The sequence below is a fragment of the Triticum urartu genome, chromosome 2, assembly GCF_003073215.2.
Source record: "Triticum urartu cultivar G1812 chromosome 2, Tu2.1, whole genome shotgun sequence".
Taxonomy (NCBI): Eukaryota; Viridiplantae; Streptophyta; class Magnoliopsida; order Poales; family Poaceae; genus Triticum; species Triticum urartu.
Window position 1 is genome coordinate 32,229,118 of NC_053023.1, and position 18,433 is coordinate 32,247,550.

At 44.5% G+C, this 18,433-nt stretch overlaps 1 pseudogene; it reads right to left on the minus strand.

Annotated features, from left to right (window-relative positions):
* Positions 1-253: 253 nt before the first annotated feature.
* Positions 254-7,693, minus strand: LOC125534872 (annotated as a pseudogene).
* Between the last annotated feature and the right edge of the window lie 10,740 nt (positions 7,694-18,433).

Below are 18,433 nucleotides of genomic sequence, written 5' to 3' on the forward strand. Positions count from 1 at the left end.
TTTTGCGGGAATCATTGAGCTTTATTCAAACATTTCCAGCTCCAGCGCGGTCAGCCATCAGGCTGGTCACGAGGAAACCGGGAGGGGAGTTCATCCAACAACCATTCACACCCAATGTGCTTGCATGTTTAGCACACAGGTGAGCTGAAGTGTTGGTCTGTCTAATTACATGCTGAATATCAAAACTAGGAAAAGAGGAGGCTAGCTCTTCGATATCGAGAAGAATAGGCGCTATAATAGAGCGCGTAAAATGTCATGAGTTCCATAGCTGGACCAACTCCAGGCAATTAGTTTCGAAGACCACTCGCTGGAGACCTCGAAGCTTGCCAAATATGACTCCATCTCGGAGGGCCAGTGCTTCTGCAATGAGTGGATTCGTGACGTTGAGGTGCGGCTTGCTCCAGGAAGCAACAAAGTTGGAGGAGGTTCTTGCCAGTCCGCCCGCTCCACTTCTGTTTTTAGTCATTGAGACACTTGCATCCGTGTTGATCTTGACATATTCCAGCTCTGGCGGTCTCCAACCAAAACCAGGCATGATCCTAGTATGTTCCAGTGGGAGTTCAAGCAGCATTAAGGTTTCTCTGATGCGTTTCAAAGCCTGAGCAGGGTTCAGACTCTCCTTGTCATGTGTGATATTATTGCGTGAGGTCCAGATAGCCCACATGACTGTAATAATCTTTGCCCGGTCTCCCTCGTTGATGCGAGAATCGCACAAAATATCCTTACACCAGGTGCTTGGATGTAGTTGTGGCAGTTTGATTTGAAGCCACTGTTTAGCTTCGGTCCAGAAGCTTTGAGCATGGGGGCACTTGATAAGTGCATGGACCATGTCTTCGTCTGCACCCTTGCAGACCTTGCAACGAGCTATGGTCGCAATGTGTCTGTGCCTTAGTGTTGATTCCACCGGTAAAATGCCACGGAGGACTCGCCACCAAAAGACACGAACCTTGGGCAGCACCGTGAGCTTCCATAGTCGAGTCCATAACTGTTTGTCACTCTCTGAAGTTTCTGTGACCGTCCCTTCCTCTAGAGCCAAATGCTCGTTGCGAGTCATTAGAGCACGGTACGCGGATTTTACAGTATAGGATCCCGACCTCTCGTGAGCCCACGCCCAGAAATCATCACCACCTTCCTGCCTGAGAGGTATGTTTAGAATTGCATCAGCATCTGGTGGTGTGAAGTTAGTCCTAATGAGATCAGTTTTCCAGGTCCAATTCTCATTGTCTATTAAGTCTGAAACCATATGGAGAGCGGCATCCCCAATCTGAACTGATGGTCTCAGTGAAAGTTTCCCAGGGAGCCACCGATCAGTCCAAATGTTCACAGAGGTGCCATCACATATTCGCTTCATTAGGCCGACCTCAAGTGCCTTCCGTCCGGCCATAATCCCTCTCCAGGTAGCAGAAGCGCTCCGTGGCGCTGTGGCACTCATAAAATCAGTCGTTGGGAAGTAACGGCCTTTTAGTATCCGAGCACATAAGGAGTCCGGGTTTGTGATCATCCTCCAGCCGTGTTTACCCAATAGTGCAATGTTGAAGCATTCCAAGTCTCGAAATCCCATGCCTCCTTTGCACTTTGGAAGTGACAAAGATTTCCAGTCTAACCAATGCAAGGATTTCCGGTCAATGGAGCTGCTCCACCACAACTTTGCCATCGGCGAGGTAATGCTTTTGTAAACCTTTTTGGTCAGCTTGAAGCAGCTCATAGTGAAGGTTGGTATGGATTGGGCCACCGACTTGAGCAGAACTTCCCTCGCCGCGCACGAGACCATACGCTCAGACCCCCCATTCATCCTCGATCACACTCTATCACCAATGAAGTTGAAGGATCCTGAGGTGATTTTCCCAATTGCTGTCGGTAGGCCCAAATATCTCTCATTAAAGGCCTCCACAAAAATGCCAAGTACTTCTTTTAGTGATGCTCTCACAGGTTTTGGAGTGTTTGGGCTAAATAGGATGGAACTCTTGTCCCTATTGACACATCGGCCCGAGCATAGACCATAGACCCGCAAGATATCATTCCGTCTAGCAGCACTCTCCTCCCTCGCTTGCATAAAGATAAGGCTGTCATCCGCGAAAAGCAGATGATTGATCCAAGGTGAGTGAATGCTGACTCGGATTCCTCTGTCCACATGAGCTCCACCATAGCTATTGAGTAATGTTGTGAAACCCTCTGCACAGAGGAGAAATAGGTAAGGTGACACCAGGCAGCCTTGCCGTAAACCCCTAGAGGGGGTGAAGTACGGCAAAAGTTCTCCATTCACGCGAACTGAAAATCGGACTAACGAGACACACTTCATGATTAGACGAACAAAAGAAGCGCTAAATCCCATCTTTGACATGATCACCGCAAGGTAGTGCCATTCTACACGATCATATGCCTTCATCATGTCTAGTTTGACAGCGCAAACAGAATTCTTTCCCTTTTTCCTTTTCTTCAATGTATGAACACTCTCATGAGCAATGAGCACGTTATCCGTGATGAGTCGCCCTGGCACAAAAGCACTTTGCTCCTCGCTCACAATAGCATCAAGAAAGCCCCTTATTCTGTTGACAATGCATTTGGCTGCAATTTTTTATAGTACAGAACAGAGGGAAATAGGTCTATACTGATTGATGCGTTGTGGGTGCCGTACCTTGGGTATAAGTGTGATAGCAGTGTCGTTCATGCCCTCCGGCAATTCGCCACCGTTGAGAAAACCCAACACCGCCGGAATGATATCTTCTTTAAGCAGAGACCAGTGCCTCTGAAAGAAGCCCGCGGTAAAGCCGTCCACACCCGGTGCTTTTGACGGTGCCATTTGGAATAGCGCCGCTTTGACTTCCTGTGCTGTGTAAGGCATGTCAATGCATGTATTCATTTGTTCAGACACACGGACTGGAACCAAATCAATGAGCTCGTCTAGGTGGTTGAAACCTTGAGATGTATATAGAGCTCGATAAAACTGTTGGACTTCCTCCTGATCGTCCTCAACTGTTTGGCAAACAGAACCATCCGCACGCTCAAGTTTCTCTATTTTATTCAAGCGCCTCCTCATAGCAGCTTGAGCGTGAAAAAACTTGGTGTTCCGATCACCGTGACGTAGCCACGGTACTCGCGATCTTTGTCGCATCCATATTTCCTCCTGACGAAGTGCCTCACGCAGCTTTTTAACTATGGCCTTTTCTTCGTTCGAGGGCCCTCTGCCGATAGCCTGACTCCGTAAGCGTTCTAGTTTTTCTCGGAGCTTTTTTATGGTAGCGGTTAGGCTACCAAATTCCTTCGCACCCCATGCTGATAACGTGCTCTACATGTTCTTGAGTGCGCTGATCACACCGGCCAAACCTTGCTGACCTGACCCCCTTTGCCAATTCTCTATCACCACTTGGTCATAATCTGCATGTGTTTGCTAGACATCCTCATAGCGAAATTGTTTCGCTCTCCTTGTCTTGTACTTGACCTCATCCGCCCTCAATTCCAGCAGTAGGAAGCAGTGGTCTGATTTGGTCGTACTTATATGTCGCACTCGTGAACAGCCGTACAGGTGAATTAGGTCTGGATTCCCAAAAGCTCTATCCAACCTAGCTTTTACATTATCATGGCCCAACTGCCCGTTGTCCCATGTGTATTTTGTCCCCGTCCATCCCAAGTCCTGGAAGAGGCATTCGTCAGTGACTTCCCGAAATGCTCGCATTTGCCATTCAGGCCTTGCCGCTCTCGAGAAGTGTTCCGAAGCATAGAGCGTCTCATTGAAGTCACCAACACACAACCAGGCCGTGTGTGGTATTGCCATCAATGTACGAAGAAACCTCCAACTGTGGTGTCGATCCCCCGCTCTGGGGGCGCCATAGAAACCCGTGAATCTCCATGGGTTAGTGTTTTGATCAATTTTCTGCACCATAACATCAATATGGCCAGAACTGTAGTTCCTGAGCTCAACCTTGACATCGGCTGACCAGAATAAGGCAATTCCTCCACTCAAACCCTCGCTGTCCACCGCAAAACAGCCTGCAAACCAGAGGGTGGTCTGCAGATTTTCTACTCTTTTTGCCGAAATTTTGGTCTTCAAAGTGCAACTATCCCTAGGTGGTTTTGGTAATTCATAACAACATATAGCTCATTGAGCTAATACTATTCCAAGATAATTATTTCAGGAAAGCTCAATAATTGGCATGGCATGGATGTGAAAGTGGAACCCTCAAAATGCTAAGGCAAATGGATTGGCTCAAGCTCAAAAGCTCAAGACTCTTCATTTTATATTTTAGTGATCCAAGATCACATTGAGTCCATAGGAAAAGCCAATACTATTAAGGAGGGATGAGGTGTTGCTTAATGAGCCTCTTGCTTCATGTGCTTAGTGATATGCTCCAAAAACCCTCAACTACTTTCCCATATCCACATATGACCTAAACTCTAAGCCAAACTCGGTCCTACCGATTCTTCCTATCCGGCGCCACCAAGTTTCACTTGTCATTAGCCACTGCCAAACCCTAGCAATTCGGTTCTACCGATAAGGATCTCGGTCCCACCGAGATGGGGTTGCAAACTCTCTGTTTCCCTTTCGTAACTTTTCGGTCCCACCGAAAGAGCGAATCGATCCCACCGAGATTGCAATGTAAACTCAGTGTTTCCCCTTTGTAACTTTTCGGTCTCACCGAGTTCCACTCGGTCTCACCGAAAGAGCAAATCGGTCCCACCGAGTTTTCCTGACCAACTCTCTGGTTAGCTAATTACCAAATTCGGTCTCACCGAGTTTGTGTAATCGGTATCACCGAGATTACGTTATGCCCAAACCCTAACCGAATCGGTCCTACCGAGTTGCATGTCAGTCCCACCGAAATTCCTAACGGTCACTAGGTTTACTATTTCGGTCAGACCGAGTTTATTGATTCGGTCCCACCGAGATTGGAAAACTGTGTAACGGTTGGATTTTGTGTGGAGGCTATATATATCCCTCCACCTCTTTCTCATTCAGTGAGAGAGCCATCAGAACACACACATCATTCCAACTCATATGTTCTGAGAGAGAACCACCTACTCATGTGTTGAGACCAAGACATTCCATTCCTACCATATGAATCTTGATCTCTAGCCTTCCCAAGTTGCTTTCCACTCAAAATCTTCCTTCCACCAAATCCAAATCCTATGAGAGAGAGTTGAGTGTTGGGGAGACTATCATTTGAAGCACAAGAGCAAGGAGTTCATTACCTACACACCATTTGTTACTTCTTGGAGAGTGGTGTCTCCTAGATTGGCTAGGTGTCACTTGGGAGCCTCCGACAAGATTGTGGAGTTGAACCAAGGAGTTTGTAAGGGCAAGGAGATCGCCTACTTCGTGAAGATCTACCGCTAGTGAGGCAAGTCCTTCGTGGGCGATGGCCATGGTGGGATAGACAAGGTTGCTTCTTCGTGGACCCTTTGTGGGTGGTTGCTTCTTCGTGGACCCTTTGTGGGTGGAGCCCTTCGTGGACTCGCGCAACCGTTGCCCTTGGGTGGAGCCCTGTGTGGACTCGCGCAACCGTTACCCTTCGTGGGTTGAAGTCTCCATCAACGTGGATGTAGGATAGCACCACCTATCCGAACCACGGGAAAAACATCCGTGTCTCCAATAGCGTTTGAATTCTCCAAACCCTTCCCTTTATATTCTTGCAAGTTGCATGCTTTACTTTCCGCTGCCCATAAACTCTTTCCATGCTTGCTTGAATTGTGTGATGATTGCTTGACTTGTCCTAAAATAGCTAAAATCTGCCAAGAACTAAAATTGGAAAAAGGTTAAGTTTTTTATTTGGTCAAGTAGTCTAATCACCCCCCTCTAGACATACTTTCGATCCTACAGGTCTCCATCACAAAGAGGAGACCGGGCCCTTCCTGCTTCACAATGCTGCGAAGCTCTCGAACTGCCGCTGGGTTCCCAAGCCCGCGACAGTTCCAACTCAGGCAATTCATTGCGATGGGCAGGGCTGCGCCGCAGCCTCTGCCGAAAGCCCTGAGTTAACCGGGGTAGGTTTCTTCTTCTTGGGAACTCTCTCCCCATCTTCATCTATAGAGGTGTATGAAGGTTCTCCCCCTGTACTCTTTGCGACTTGTTCTGTAGGTGCAGTTTCAAAAGCCTCGTTGGTCAGCAAGGGCAGTTCAACCCTTCTGTAAACCTGTTTATTGATCGGTGGTCCTCCCTTCCGTTTGTTCTGGTTCCTATGCTTTATGGGGGAGTTTACCTCAGCTCCTTTTCTAGTAGCAGTGGGTGAACCTCTGGTCTCAGCTTTGTTATTCTGATTAGCAGCGTGCTCTCTGGACGTGTTCTCACTGGAGCTTCCTTTTTTGCGCTCATCTGAAGCCCGCAGTCCCTTCCCAAAAGGTACGTCTCCATTTGCATCTCTGGTTCCCGGGGTCGGGCAATACAGGTCAGAATGGCCTAGACGGCCACATGAGAAGCAGAAGTGCGGGATGTTCTTGTACTGTTTCCATCACAAAGAGGAGACCGGGCCCTTCCTGCTTCACAATGCTGCGAAGCTCTCGAACTGCCGCTAGGTTCCCAAGCCCGCGACAGTTCCAACTCAGGCAATTCATTGCGATGGGCAGGGCTGCGCCGCAGCCTCTGCCGAAAGCCCTGAGTTAACCGGGGTAGGTTTCTTCTTCTTGGGAACTCTCTCCCCATCTTCATCTATAGAGGTGTATGAAGGTTCTCCCCCTGTACTCTTTGCGACTTGTTTTGTAGGTGCAGTTTCAAAAGCCTCATTGGTCAGCAAGGGCAGTTCAACCCTTTTGTAAACATGTTTATTGATCGGTGGTCCTCCCTTCCGTTTGTTCTGGTTCCTATGCTTTATGGGGGAGTTTACCTCAGCTCCTTTTCCAGTAGCAGTGGTTGAACCTCTGGTATCAGCTTTGTTATTCTGATTAGCAGCGTGCTCTCTGGACGTGTTCTCACTGGAGCTTCCTTTTTTGCGCTCATCTGAAGCCCGCAGTCCCTTCCCAAAAGGTAGGTCTTCATTTGCATCTCTGGTTCCCGGGGTCGGGCAATACAGGTCAGAATGGCCTAGACGGCCACATGAGAAGCAGAAGTGCGGGATGTTCTTGTACTGTATATCGTAAGGATCCACACTCTTCCTCCGGGCGATTCAATCACAATCCAGCGCCTCAATGGCTTGCTCACTTCCACTGTGACCCTGGCCCTCAGGTAGCCATTAACGTGATCGAAGTTCACATCAGTAGCGTGCTCATCGATCTGCTTGGCTATTGCAGCACACCACTTTTCATTACGTAGGTTGAAGGGTAGGTTGACAACCCGAGCCCACATCTGAAGTCTGTCAAAACGCAGTTCGGAGGGGCGCATGCACTCGTCAAATTCTGAGAGGATGACTGCGTGTTTGCTCACATGCCATGGCGCCCCTTGCCAAACGCGATCGCGATCTCTCTGGTTCGCAAATTCAGCCACAAACGTATTCTCCCCTACATATTTGAAATCCAAACATCTAGGGTTTCCTCAAGCCGGACGGAGCGCATTGGTTATGGTCTGGATGTGCAGGAGATTCCTATGCAGCACTTTCCTCGCCAGCAACCAGTTCTCCGGCCTACCCTCGTTCGCATCATCCAGCACAGGCGGTGTGGCCTCCTCGTCGGTGATGTCTAGTTTCCCCAAGGCCTCCGCTAGCTTTGCCCTCGCCGCCCTTGGCGACAGGGGATCATTCCCTCTGCCCTGTCCTGACGGAGACGCCATCAGCGGGATACAAGCCTGTCGCCTCGCCGAGTTTCAGCGCGCGCCGCCGTGTTCCACCCCCAAAACCCTAGATCGCCCTAGGTAGGCGCCCGGGAGTTGCGGAGGAAAAGGCACTGAAATGAATGCTACGATAGTCGGAGACAGTGTAAATGCCGGCATTCGCTGGACGAGTAGGTCAATGCAGGATGAAGGAATACACACGTACTCCCTTCGTTCCAAATAGTACAAAGTTGGGTCATCTATTTTGAAACGAAGGAAATACATAGAAACGTACTTTTAGGGCCCGTCAACAGGAAAGTTGCCTGAAATTAATTTTTACATTTTTTTGCGAATCCAGGTCAGACACACATCAAGTTGGCTCGCCCTGCAGCATGCAGCACGCTCCCTCGTGTATTCAGACCGTCATGACCCGTTCACAAAGAAAAAGAAGAAGCTGCTTGATGGGCCGTTGGCAGCACTAACACGCGAACATCTATATGCAAAGCTTTGCATGCTGGATGACGGGAGCTCCTATGTGCCGCTTATTGCGGCACACAGCTGGGGCTTCGCACTTTTTTGAAAATACGAACATTTTTGAAACTCCTGAAGAAAATTTAAAAATATGATTTTTTTTAAAACAAGAACATTTTATAAAACCCCCAAACAAAATTCAAAAATGCAAACAGGAGTTTTAAAGGCGAACATTTCTTGTAAACGGGAACATTTTCTGAAACTTCCAAAAAAATTCAAAAACACAAACCAAATTTTGTAAACACAATTTTTTTTAAAAAAGGAACATCTTTTCGAATTTGATAAACACATTTTTTGGAAAACAGATATTTATTGAAAATTCTGAACAACTATTGAAAACAAAAAATAAACATCAAAAATAGAAAAGCAAAAGGAAGAAAGAAGAAAAAGAAAAAGGAAAAAGGAAAAAAACAGAAAAGGAAAAAAGGAAAAGGAAAAAACAAACAGAAAATAAAGATAAATTGGAAAACAAAAAGCACGGTTCAGGAACCTTCTAAAAGGTTCCCAAATCCGGTAAAAACCAGTCGGGGACCATCTAGAAGGTTCCCAAAACCCTTTACTAGAAATATACTGCTATGCATGGGCCGGCCCAATTGCTTGATAGGATGACTTATGCGTGCGAATCATAATATGACGCGGAGAGCAGCAAATAGGGAATTCCCTGGATGACGCTAGATGCATGTGTAAACCTAAGAGTATCTCCAATAGATGATGCAAATTTGGAGGTGTACAAATTTACATCTTCAAAAAATGCATTTTACATCTCCAAAAAAGAGGGAACTCCAACACATGATGTATATTGAAGATGTAAAAGAACAACTCCAATAGATAATGTATATTTGGTGATGTAAACCTCCTACTCCAATAATTAAATTTTGTTGAACACGTTGCGTGCGAGGTGGAAGAAACCGGCCGGCGGCAGGTCAAAGTGTGGATGGACAACACAAAGGGTCTGGGTGGGCGGCAGCTGATTCAACTGCCTCTGGATGGCCGAGCGGCTGCCAAAGGACTCCAGTCGCGATGATGCAACGACGGCGGCAACTGCCGGCTCGACGGGTTTCAGTGGTTGTGCGACTGCCCTACTAGCTTTGGCGGCGGGCGGCGGCTACCAGGGAAGGCACCTGTGAGCTGATATGGCCATTACGGCCGCCGGAGTTCCGGCGAACCTCTGAATCAGCCGCACGGTCATTGGAGGGGCGGACAAAAGTCGTGCGGCTAGGGTGGTGCAGCTAGGGGAGGGGAGGGGTGTAGGTCGCGGGGTCGCGGTGGGGTCGGGGATGGAAGGATAGGCGGCGGCAACATTTTCGGGCACAAATCATCAGCGCGGAGGCGGGCAGTCGGCGGCAAGGAGGACTCAAATCGGCGGGTCGTTGGCAGCTACAGTGGCGAGGATGGCGGCGGGTTCGTGGCGGGGTTGGGATGGACGGATCGGACGGGAGGCGCCGGCGGCATTTCCGGACAGAAATCGCCGGCAACGGAGGCGGGCCGATGGAAGTAAAATGAAGACGGTTGGGCGGTTGGCGCGCAGCCACAAATTTTACATCTCCTGAAGGTGGAGATGTAAATTTGCATCTCCAAGTGTTGTATTTTATATCTTCTGAAGGTGAAGATGTATTTTTTTGCATCTACATATTTTTTTAGACATATCTACATAATTTGTTGAAAAAGGTTTTTTTGCCCTCGGAGATATAAAAGTTAGTTATTCTTACATCTACATCATTAAATGATCTAAGCTCATCTTATCTTCAAGATTTCTGATTGTGCTGCTTCAACTTGATTAGAAATGAACAAGTTACAAATCTGGACTCATGGCTTGTAGAAATCTCCATCTTGTTTTCCCGAGTAAACCATAGTGCGTACAGTACCTTTTTACTGGACAACAAAATAATACAAAAATCACTTGCAATATATGTATACAGAACATATATTTGGTCGTATCAAAGAAGAAATAAAAGAAAACTGAAAGAAATAAGACCACATTTCTTTCTAACGAAAAAATAATTATATGAGTCATTTTACCTCACATAAGAAATAAAATAAGACAAGCAAATTCTTTCTAAGGAAGCATTAACTAGGGGAGTGGTTTATCCTTAAGAAAAAAGAAATAATAGAAGTAAGACTATGCAACTATGCCTAACATGCTAAAACCATAAAGACTTACTACCAAATTATGCCAATTAGACATTTTTTTTAGAGGAGCACCCAGCCCTTGCAACCAAAAACAGTAGCCCGTCAGATACTTAGGCTTGGTCCTAAACATAACAGAAACTGACCCAGTACGAGTACCTTATAACAGTATCCCTATTTTGCTGCATTAATTCAACTCTATCACTCTTTTGGAAGGATAAATATTATAACAGAGAGGGGCGAAAACATACAAGACGCCTGAACTCAAAGAATAACAGGTAGTACGTGCTCTTAAAAAGAATGTCTATTATAACAAGGTTTGTCCGTTTTCAGTGAGGAAGATGCAATGACGGCGGCGTCTTCGACTCACTACAGTGCTTGTAGTCATCGCTAGGTAGTCTACGGATCTGAATGTAATTTTTATTTTTAATGTTCTTTATACTACCTTGAAAATTAATGAATAGATCCAAAGTTTTTACAAAAAATGAGTACCACGTAAAGACTAAGCGTGACAGAAACACTAAATGGAAAACGAGCGGGCATCAAACCCCAATGACGAAAACAACCACTCATGCTATAGGAACCACCAAACGGGGAGCTCCTATTCGACGCGTTCTGCGTCAAATTGGAGTCGCGATGCATACAGCAAGCCTGAATGGGCCTGCCCATTAGCGTGGTCGCGCGTTCTCCCCTCTCGGACAGTGGCACGACGGGAAAAAATGACAAGTGCCCACAGGAATCGAACCGAAGACCTCTGGGTTATAGAGCGTTGTCGCTAACCAATGCACCGGACGATAATACGTAAAATGCAGCGGTAAAGCATAAGAACTAACAACAGCGCCACATATGAACACCTTTTTAAAAAAAATGGAACATTTTTCTTGCAAAGTATAAATAAAAAGTCAAAAGGCAAGTAGCGTTTGAAAGTCTGAACATTTTGTGAAAGATGTGAACGAATTCCGCAATTTTAAAGTTTTCTGAAAATGTGAACATATTACTTAACAATGTGAACAAATAGTGAAATTTCGAACTTCATCCAGAAAGGGCGAATAATTTTTGTAGGAAGTGATCATTTTTTGAAACTATGATTTTTTTGAAAATTCTGAACAAATTTGGAAACCTTTGACCATTTTTTCATATACTCAAACATTTTTGAGTTTTTGAATTTTTTTTGAAAAATAGGAATACTTTTCAAATTCCGAAAAATTCAAAAAACGATCATTTTTTCAATTCTCAAACCTTTTTTCATTTCTGAACAAAATCGAAAAAATACGAACAATTTTTATACTTCTGTACAATTTTTGAAGACATTAAGGACTTTTTAAAATCCTGAACATTTTTTGAAGTTGTGAACAAATTAGGAAAAGCAGGAACATTTTTTAAAATTATGAACATATTATTTAACAATGCGAGCAAATAGTAAAATTTCGAACTTTATCCAAAAAGGACGAACATTTTTTGTAGAAAGTGGACATTTTTTGAAACTGTGAATTTTTTGGAACTTCTGAACTGTTTTTTAAAACAATGAACAATTGTAAAAATTCTGAACAAATTTAGAAACCTCAGAACATTTTTAAAAACAGGAATTATGAGTTCGTGAACAAAATTTGAAAAACAAGAAGAGTTTTTAAAATTCCAAAAAATCAGAAAATGATTGTTTTTTCAATTCTTTAACCATTTTTTTCATTTGAGAACAAAATTGGAAAAACAGGAACAACTTTTATACTTCTGAACAATTTTTGAAGATATGAAGAATTTTTTAAAATCCTGAACTTTTTCTATAGTTGTGAACAAATTTCGAAAGCAGAAACATTTTTTAAACTTGTGAACAAATATTTGATTCCATGAACATTTTTAAAATTTGATCATTGTTAGAATCATGGAACTTTTTTCTCAGTTTATGAACAAATTTTGAGAAATGGAACTTCTTAAAATTCCCAGTTCAAACTTTTCCTAAAAAGAAAATAAATTTTAAAAAATAAAAATGCAAAAAACATGGAAAAATAAAAGAAACAAGAACCGGAAAAAGTAAAAAAGGAAAAAACTTGATAAAAAAAAGGCAAGAAAGAAAGAAACAGGAAAAAAAACAAAAAAAACCACTAGAAATCCAGTTCAGGAACATTCTAGTAGGTTCCCAAAACTAGAATCCTGTAGTACGTTAACGCGACTGAAATGGGCCAGCCCATATCGTTTGTTCGCACTCGTCCCTGTGCATTTCAGGGACAGTTTGCCGTAGCGAGTGTCATATAGGATATTCCGGGAGCAACTAGTTAACGAGCGTTTCTTCGGGAGCCTCGCAACGATCAGCGCCACTTGGCGTGCTCTCAGCCATTTGCCACGTGTCGCGCTTTGGACGCTTTCTTCGGATTTTTTTTTTCCGCACGTGTTTTCGGCTTTTTAAACGGTTTTTTTCCGGTTTTTTCCGATGTTTTGGTTTTCCTCCGGTCTTTCTTAGCTTTTCGATCAAAAAAAAATTCGAATTTTTTTTTGTGAAAAAAAGCGTTTTCTTTTTTTCTCCCTTCCGCGAAAGTCACGGTTTTTCTTCCGCGAGAGGCACGGTTGTACTTTAGCAAGAGTCACGGGCGTGCCTTTCGGAAACGAAAAACAAAACGCGTTTTTTGTTTTTTTTTCTTTCCCGAGAGTCACGGTTTTGCTTCCGCGAGAGGCACGGTTGTACTTTCGCGAGAGTCGCGGCCGAGCCTCTCGGAAAGGGAAAAACATGCGTTTTTTCTTTTTTTTTTCTTTCGGGAGAGTCATGGTTTTGCTTCCGCGACAGGCACGGTTGTGCTTTCGCGAAAGTCACGGCCGTGTCTCTCGGAAAGGAAAAAAAAAATTTCTTTCGTGAGAGTCACGGTTTTGCTTTCGCGAGAGGCACGGTTGTGCTTTCGCGAGAGTCACGGCCGTGCCTCTTGGAAACGGAAAAAAACGTGTTTTCTGTTTTTTTCCTTCCACGAGAGTCATGGTTTTGCTTCCACGAGAGGCACGGTTGTGATTTCGCGAGAGGCACGGACGTGCTTCTTTCGGAAAGGGAAAAAAACCATGCTTCCGGTCTGGTTTTTTTTCGCCCGGTTTTTTCATTCGAGTTTTTCGTGAAAAAAAAGTTCGTCAAAACCTATCAACATGAGACCTAGTTTTAAAGATCTCGACGCGAGGAATCCAACGGTGAAAATGGTTCGAGATTTGGACGCACGATTTAAGAGATAAAACATTTTGAATAAACAGATCTACGAAAAAAGGGAAAACTTCCAGGTTGCGACAAGTGGCGCGCTGCATGTACGCCACTTGTCGTGACCTGAAAAAGTAGAGTGCTCTTTGCAACGAGTACTTCTTAATTAGTGATTTCAGGATATTCCCATCAAATATAGTCAACCAAGGCCGATCAGACAATTTAGCCCCTAGTAACATTGACGGGCCTATCTATGATCCAGCTGAATGAGACGGATGTCATGGCCTGGGCCTTTTGGCCGGCAGTACACATGACTTGGATTCCACCTCCATCTGGGCATCACAAATTTAACGTAGATGACTTGGATTCCACCTCCATCATGGCCTGGGCCTTTTGGCCGGCAGCTGAATGAGACGGAAGTCATCTCAGACATCAACAGAAACTCGCACGGGTTGTATGGAGCGATCATCACAGAGATACAACTTAGATCATCTATTTTTCATTGTAATTTTTCTTTCAAGAGTCGTGCTGTTAACTATGAAGCACATAGCTTAGCCAAGTTTTCGCTCTCTAGAGGTTCGGGACGCCATGTTTGATTTGGCATGCCTCACGACCAGAGATGTTTCCCACACCATGTGGACTTTCATGAATAAATTTGGCTTTATCCCTCAAAAAAAAATCTGGGCATCACAAATTTAACGTAGATGCGGCAGTGGACAAGCACATGCAGACAGGCGCCATATCTATGATGTGTCGCGACGATGCAGGTCTATACGTGAGTTCGTCAGCTCTTGTATTACATGACTTGACGGATCCTATGATTCTAGAAGCACTTTGCTTGTCGGGAGGCCCTAGCCCTTGCAAAGGATCTCATGCTACCTCAAGCGAGGATTCCTTCGGATTGCAAAACGGTGGTGACTGATATTCATAGAGGCAAGATGGCGGCAATTGCACCAATAGTTCATGAAATTGTAGCTACTCCGAGTGATTTTATTTCTTGTCTTTTGTTTGAAGGTAGAATGTCCAACATGGAAGCACATAGGCATGCTAAACATGCTTTATATCTAGGTGAGGGGCGCCACTTGTGGCTACTAAATCCTCATGATACTTCTGTAATTTCGGTACTACGACCCATTGACTAATAAAGCATGTTTTCAATAATAAACGTAGGTGGGTCTTGTCCTCCAACCTGCGGATATTTTTTTGGCACGACGCACACGTAGTCCCTTGCATGTCATCCCTTGTCTGAGAGTTCGGCGGCCGCCAGCTTCTCCAGCCCCACTGCTTTATGAGATGCTCCCAAATGCCACGGTAGTCGGAGGCAATGGAAATGCCGGCCTGCTGTGCAGTGGCCCTGTAGTGTGCGAAGAGGGCGCTGTCGCAGCCGTCAGTCATAACGGGTGCTGGCATGATGACCCGACGATGCATCACGCACGGCGCCATCCGGGTCGATCTCGAACAGTTTCGCCACGATGCGCGTGCAGGCAAGCTAGTGCCGCTTCTCATCGGCCGCGATGGCCACATTTATTAATAACAAAGTCTCTTCTAGGTTTGCATATCGATTATTGGCTGAAATGGTCAAATGCATGGACGAACTAACATGTCACGCTGCCGGTCCAATTCGGCAAATAGTCGGCTGAAAATGCAGCGAGCATGTCTCCGCATGTTAGTTAGGAAGTAACAATCACCATAAAAAATGGTCACAAGGTTTGTTCTTCTTCCAAAGCAAAGAAACGAATATTTAATAGTGATGTAGGCCGAGTTCTTGATGAATCTAAAATTTGACATTAGAAAATCATTTTCTTCTTGCTCAACTTATTTTGTTGTTCCACTATATTTAGTAGCATTCTTGTTGCCGAATAAACCTATTCAATGGCTACTGCAATTATCAACTCAAAAATAAAAATGGCTACTGCAATCTTGCATGTCTTTCAATGTCATCTTGCTAACCGACCAACTACCACCGGCCAACAACCCACCTATGAGGCTATGAGTCCATGAGTTTGGTTCTTCCCTAGTTCAATTCCATGAGTCTCATTCCGTATGAATTAAGGCCCTGTTTGGTTCCAAATAAGTCACCAATTTATAAATCGAAAAGTATAAAAAATGACTTATTTTACCAAACGGACCCAACTTATAAGTCACCCCAACTTATAAGTCATAAGTTGCTCTACCCCAACTTAAAACTTATAAGTCACCCCTTTTACGTGGGTCCCATCACCTTTACATTAAAAAACAAGGTGGAAAAGTGTGCTCAGATGACTTATAAGTCAGACGACAACCAAACAAGCGTGACTTATAAGTCACTGATTTTAAGTCACTTGACTTATAAATCAGATGACTTATTATTGGAACCAAACGGGCCCTAAGATTATTCCTGAAATTTTGTCCTGCCAAGCCCCCGAAACCCGTACACACACACACACATCCTTGATCATAGGATTGTTAACAGATTTATGCGGAGGCATTGGCTGGACGAGTAGGTCGATGCAGGATCAAGGACTACGCACGTACATAAAAGGATATTTCTAGGGACCGTCTACAGGAAAGTTGCCTGACTTTTTTTTTATTTTTTTTTCGTGTTCAGTTCAGATACACATCAAGTTGGTCGCCCTGCAGCATGCAGCACGCTCCCTCCTTTTTTTAGCAGTAAACCACACTTTATTGAGTAATGTGAAAGTTTACAGGAAATTAGGGGATCATGGGGATCACCTAGCCACACATGGCGTCCAACATCTAATGAATTCGCGAATTTTGCTAAGCTATGCGCTTCCCGGTTCGAAGCCCGGCCTTCAAATTTAATATCAAAATCGATGAACGTTTTTAAATTCATGATTTTATAGAAGTAAATGATAAATAATAGCGCGCCCATACTAGTTCATGTACAGTTTAGCGTTAGTAGATCACAAGTGACCAATTGCTCTGGTGGTCAGCTAAGATCGTGCAAGGGTTGCCTACTCGAGCGATGCGAGTTCCATCCCTGAAGAAGCCACCCCTTTTGCCTTTTTTTGACGATTTCTGGTAGCTGCCTTTCCCATCGCGGGCCGGCCCAACAAGGCGCCAGGAATCTGTTTGGACGCATACGGCGCCGAATAGGAGCTCCCAGCATCACATGCTGCATGATGCCGAAATCACTAGTTGAGGAATATTCGTTGCAAAGATCACTCTAATTTCTCAGGTCGCGACAAGTGGCGCACATGCAGCGTGCCACTTGTCGCAATCTTTATCTCTCAAACCGGGCGTTTAAATCTCGAACCGCTTTCACCGTTGGATTCCTCGCGTCGAGATTTTCAAAACTATATCCCATGTTGATAGGTTTTGACGAACTTTTTTTTCACGAAAAAACCGGACCTGGAGCAATGGTTTTTTCCCTTTCCGAAAAAGGCACGCCTGTGCCTCTCACGAAATCACAACCATACCTCTCGCGGAAGCAAAACCGTGACTCTCGTAGAAGAAGAAAAAAAGAAAAGGCGTTTTTTTTCGTTTCCGAGGAGGCACGGCCGTGACTCTCACGAAAGTACATCCGTGCCTCTTGTGGAAGCAAAACCGTGACTCTCGCGAAAGGAAAAAAAATAGAAAACATGTTTTTTTTGTTTTGGAGAGGCACGGCCATGACTCTCGCGAAAGCACAACTGTGGTGCCTCTCGCGGAAGCAAAACCGTGACTCTCGCAAAGGAAAAAAACAGAAAACGTTTTTTTTGTTTCCCAGAGGCACGGCCGTGACTCTCGTGAAAGCACACCCGTGCCTCTCGCAGAAGCAAAATCATGATTCTCGCAAAAGGAGAAAAAACAGAAAACGTGTTTTTTTCGTTTTCGAGAGGCACGACAGTGACTCTCGCGAAAGCACAACCGTGCCTCTCGCGGAAGCAAAACCGTGATTCTTGCGAAAGAAAAAAAAACTGAAAACACGTTTTTTTTTCGTTTTCGAGAGGCATGACCGTGACCCTCGCGAAAGCAAAACCGTGGCTCTCGTGGAAGCAAAACCGTGACTCTCGCGAAAAAAAAACAGATTTTTTGGGTCGAAAAGCTAAGAAAGACCGGTGGAAAACCAAAACGTCGAAAAAATTCAGAAAAACCGTTTAAATAGCCGAAATCGTGTGCGAAAAAATAAAAAAAATCTGAAGGGAGCACCTAGAACGCGACACGTGACAAATGGCTGAGAGCGTGCCAAGTAGCGCTGATCGTTGCGAGACTCCTGAAGGAGTGCTCGTTAATTAGTTGCTCCTGGATGACGCTAGATGCACCTGCAAACCTGAGCTCATCTTATCTTTGAGATTTTTGATTGTGCTGCTTCAACTTGATTAGAAATGAACAAGCAGCTGGAAAAGTACAAATCTGGACTCGTGGCTTATAGAAATCTCCATCTTGTTTTCCCGAGTAAACCATAGTACGTATAGTACCTTTTTACTTGACAACTAAATAATACAAAAATCACTTGCAATACATGTATACAGAAAATATATTTGGTCATATCCGAAGCAGAGATGACCACGTTGTAACTCAAAAAAGAAATAAAAGAAAACGGAAAGAAAGAAGACCACGTTTCTTTCTGAAGAAATAATAATTATATGAGTCATTTTACCTCACATAAGAAATAAAATAAGACACACAAACTCTTTCTAAGGAAGCATGAACCAGGGGAGTGGTTTATCCTTAAAATAATAAAAAAGAGGTAATAAAATTAAGATTATGCAACTATGCCTAACATGAAAAAACCATAAAGACTTATTACCAAACTATGCCTATTAGTCATTTTTCTAGAGGGGCACCCGGCCCTTTGCAACCAAAAAACAGTAGTCCATCAGATACATAGGCTTGGTCCGAAACATAACACAAACTGACCCAGTACCTTATAAGAGACAAGACAAACAAATTGAAAAATAATAATAAATGAACAAAAGAAATGAAATTTCTGAAGGAAGAATGAATTAGCGGTT